We start from the raw sequence: 4,998 nt of genomic DNA, 5'->3' as shown, positions 1-4,998 counted from the left end.
CTGCAATTTGAACATAAGGTGAATGCTACATCCACGAACATGAACAGTTGAGGGCTTTTTGTTCTTGTTTAGCTTCTGCAGCACCCCGTATAAATGTTTTTACATAGTAGGCCCTCACTAAAATAACTAAAGAATGGAATATAGTGGAGAGGCATGAAATAACTGTGACCACTGTGTGTCACTTCTCTCCTTTCTGCTACAGAGCCTGAGGCTTGACCTACATTTCTTTCATTCTGAGGCCCAGGAGGAGCATCCTAACGTGACCACAATGTTAAGAAAGTGTGAAGAGTGTTTTGTCCTCAGATATAAGGCTACTTCTACAGGCATCACATCCCACAGACTCTCCCAAGCTGTACTGCCTTTTAATGGGCCACTAAGGGCATGGGGCCTGGAGCTCCCAACAAGAGAAGAACCAGAGGCAACAACCTTACCTGGTTTTCATTACCTGTCTATCCACAGGGCATAGACAAATTGTCATTTCAAAGTTTACCCCCCTTCTCCTCTGGGCCATATTATAACACATACCTTTGACTTCTGGGGCAAAGTTAAGATTTTAAATATTTTCTGCCATTATTCTCTGAAACGTGGCCATACTTGGCCATTGTAACCACCAGTAGAAAGCATGCCAGTCAAACCAGACCCTTCATAACTTCCTATATAGGTACTGTAATTTTCTCCTTGTCTTTGTCATTCTTTCTCAAGAAATACCATTCTTTCCATCAGTTTCATATCCTCATCCCATCTCTGCCAGTATCCTACCACCCCCTGAAGGCTGAATGTGTGTTTTGCCTTTGAACTTTGATGGCATTTTGTCATGCCTTTGTATTAACAGTTACCAAATGCTACTTTAATATTTTAATTACTTTGGCGTTATTTTAAAAAATAACTGGATTGCAACATAATTCATCAAATGAGTGCACAATTCAATGGCTGATAGTATTTCAAAGGCTTGCAATGGCTCTTTAAGATATAGAATATACGTAACAGTGTGGATGATGAAATCAATGTGCAGAGAAATTAAGCAACAAAATTAAGTAAAGAGAAATTTGATTTCTAGAGGTGTGTTTTGAAACTTTTAGCTGGTAAAGGCAAAGTCCACTCTTCTAACCACATACCCATATTCTGCCTCCCAGCCAGCATGGTTATGAAAGCATTCTCCCTTCAGATCACTTACTGGTTTTCAGCAGTCAATAGGTCAATAGGGTACATCTAAAGTAGGTATGCCAAAATTATTCATGTGTTTATTTCATTCACTCACGATTTACTGAGTGCCTACTATGTCTCACAGGATTTAATTCGAAACAGACACATCTCCCGCCTTCTGGGAGCCCAGCCCAGGTGGCTGAAGGAGAGGGACATTCGTTTGGTCGCCTACCTTTTCAATAACTTCTAGATGGGATACTTATCCTGAGATGTTTTCCATTTGACCAAGCATATACAGCATAATGGTCAACTTTTGCCAAGTGGAGAAACAGGCCAAGCACTTTTCCACCTCTCTGTAATCCTGGGTCCTTTCCCCAGGTAATGCATCGTGTGGTCTCCTGGGACCCTCAAGTCCCCCAGCAGACCTTCAGCTAGCAACAGATGGACTCCATTGTCGGCAGGATCCACAGGCTCCCAAAGCTGGCTCATCTCCCAGAAGGTCATCACGACGCTGCAGCTGATTGGATGGTTTCAAGGAACACTTCAGGTTTGGCGTGTGCTGCTTGCCCGGGGCTCATCTCAAAGCACTGAAGAAAGACAGTTCTGCGGTAGCTCAAAGAGGGCTTCTTACAATGAGCAATAAGGAAACTCTCACGTTAACCCAGTTGTTAGCAAAGCTAGCCTCGGAGAAGCTGTACTTAGAGTGTCATTCTGGACATAAGGCAGCCTGAGTCCTCGGCAGTGGTATTTTATGAATCTTTGCACTTACAAGGAGTCTACAAAAATTTTGCGGAAAATTCACATTATTAAAAAACTGTGCATGGATTTCAAAACTTTCCTGCAATAAATGTGTATTATAGCTCCATTTTCCAAGGACTTTTTGAGGTACCTTTGTATGTTCCACAATCAATAAAAATTAGCAGCTCTGTATGTGTCTACTTCTTTCTGATCTGCTACCAATTAGGATTCCCTCTAAGTTCTTTAAATTCCTGGAAAAGAATGTAGGAAAAAATGACCTCTGCTTTTATCCATTTGGGCAGTGTCTTAAAACCAATAAGCCACCTGCCAGTCTGCCAACAGACTTACCTCATCAGATAGATCCACCACGGTTCTAAACGGTGGTGGTCCTGGAGCAGGGCCATGTGATATAATTTTCTATAATAAACTTCATTTGATTCATGTGCCTCTCATCCAAGTGCCCTACTCCAGTTTTGTGTCAGAGGCCCACAAAACTCCCAACCCCAAACAAATACCCTACAATCCTAACAGTTCCAGTACTTTGAGCACCATAAATAGATGAATTCCATTTGTTATACTGATCACACTGTATTTGCAAATCTTATAATTGCTTTGAATCATTTTTTTAAAGATTACGCTGGGTGCAAGAGAACAGTGTGGTGCAATGGAAGGATCATGGACTCTGGAGCCCTGTGGACCCAAGGCTGAACTGCTACCAGGCCTCTTACTCTCTGCGTGATGTCAGTTACCCAGCACTTCTGAGCCTCAGCTTCCTTGTCTCTAACACAGGGAAACAAATTTCCTTTTGATAAATTTGATGTGGTCAATAAAATTACATTTAAAATTCTTGATAATATAGGTGCTTTATAAATATAACTTCAACTAAAACAGTATTTATAAATACATTCAGCTATTCAAAAGATAGAGTATCTACTTCGAACCAGGCATGTGTTACAGATGGAAGACAGAGTAGTGAGAAAAGCAGTTCCTCTCTACAAGGATCTTACAATCCAATCTAATTATTAAAAAAAAAAAAAAAAAAAGAAGGACACTCAACACAATCAATTCAAATTATCTGCAATAAATCATCCGAGGTAGTGGTAGGGTATGTGCTACTTATGGGGTAGAATACAAAAATGAATAAAGATATATAGATAGATAATTTGGATCAGAGATAAGCATTTTTTACTGAAATTTATAGTTTTCTTGCCAATTGTTTCAAAAAGCCAGACACTGCTTGTAACTTTCAGAAGATGGTTTCTGAGGAGTTTTTTTTTTTTCTGTCAATAATCTGGTTACATTTATCTTAAATTCAATAACTAGATAGCTGAGTCTTTATTATAGCAAAATAATTCATACTACAGCTCAGCAAGCAGTAGGCTTTCAAAATCTATCAGTTCACTTACTTCTTTCCTGTACACCAGCTTTATTCTTGCAACTTCCGTAGTTACTGTCCTGAAGTATTCAACTTGCTCCCAGGAGGCATCTTTATTATTGGGAATATCTTTTCCCCTTTAATTTCAATGATTTGTAAACTTAATAATTCTATTTTTGAATCACATTCAAATTATTTTCCTCATTTTACATTATTCTTTATCACATTCTCAAAGCATAGAACTTTATTATTATTATTAAAGGTTTATTTATTTAAAAGGCAGTTACAGAGAAGCAGAAGCAGAGGCAGAGAGAGAGAGGGAGAGAGAGATAGAGTCTTCCATCTGCTGGTTCACTCGCCAAGTGGCTGCTCAATGGCCAGAGCTGGGCCGACCCAAAGCCAGGAGCCAGAGCTTTTTCTGGGTCTCCCATGCAGATGCAGGGTCCCAAGGACTTGGGTCATCCTCTACTGCTTTCCCAGGCCATAGCACAGAGCTGGATCAGAAGTGGAGCAGCTGGGACTCGAAGCGGCGTCCATATGGGGTGCAGACACTGCAAGTGGCGGCTTTACCCACTAGGCCAAAGCACTGGCCCCTATTAATTGCTATTAATATTATTTATTTTAAAGAGTTACAGAGAAAGGAAAGAGAGAAAGAGATCTTCCAACTGCTGGTTCACTTCCCAAATGACCACAAGAGCCAGGGCTGGGCTTGGCCGGAGCCAGGAGCTTCTTCCGGGTCTCCCATGTGGGTGCAGGGGCCCAGGGACTGCTGCTTTCCCAGGCTCACTAGAGCAGGGATCTGGATCGGAAGTGGAGCAGCCAGGACTGGAACCAGTGCCAACTTGGGATACCGTAAGTGCAGGTAGTGGCTTAACCTGCTGAGTCACAGTGCTGGCCCCAGAACACTATTAGTTTAAAATCATTGCAGTTTTCACATACTAGGGCAACTGCCAGAATGTTAGCTCGATCCAAAACAAGGCCTATTTTATAAAGGACTCTTTCAAGCAGGAGACTCCAGAATGTAGGTTTTACAAACATTCCACCCTTGGATTAAATTGAGTTTATCCTCCAGTGACTACAATTCAACCAGAAGTGAAAGTTAGGTTCTGGCTAAGAGACATAACATTTCTCAAATGACTGGCAAGAAAAACTTTTATCCTTCTTTCTTTAGGAGAAAAGCAACTTAATGTCATTGACTACAACCAATCATTTAAGTTTCTTATTCATACGCTTTGCCAGAAAATGAAAAAGCACAGTATTTTTCTCATTCCTACTCATGACTTGTAAACATTCTAAAAAGTAATTTCAGAAAACACTGAGTTTGGAACAAAGATGAAAATATATCACTTAAAATTACCAAATTAAAGCCAGTTAGGATTTTTCCACCACGATTGTCAGATTCATTCTTAATCACAATTTAGAGCAACGACCAGAGGTGCAAGTACAATTAGGATAGGCAAAACGTCCTTACTTGCCATATCTCTAGACTTTTTTTCGTTTTAAAACAATCCTTTACCGCAAGTAGCCTAGGTATTACCCGTATTTTATGGCTGGAATCCCTGAAATCAAAACCCTCGTCCAAAGCCACCAGGCTATTTAATAACAGGGTTCTGATTTCTAGCCCAGCTATTGCCCTTTGTTAATTCCCAGACTTCTAATGCCTTGGGTTGGCTGTGACCAAGTTGAACCACACGAAATTCCTGAGTTCTCAAAGAACCCTGCAGTCCAGGGGCCCCAGTCCG

The sequence above is a fragment of the Oryctolagus cuniculus genome, chromosome 4 (assembly GCF_964237555.1).
Source record: "Oryctolagus cuniculus chromosome 4, mOryCun1.1, whole genome shotgun sequence".
NCBI classification, from domain to species: Eukaryota; Metazoa; Chordata; class Mammalia; order Lagomorpha; family Leporidae; genus Oryctolagus; species Oryctolagus cuniculus.
Note: the sequence above shows the minus strand (reverse complement) of the source record.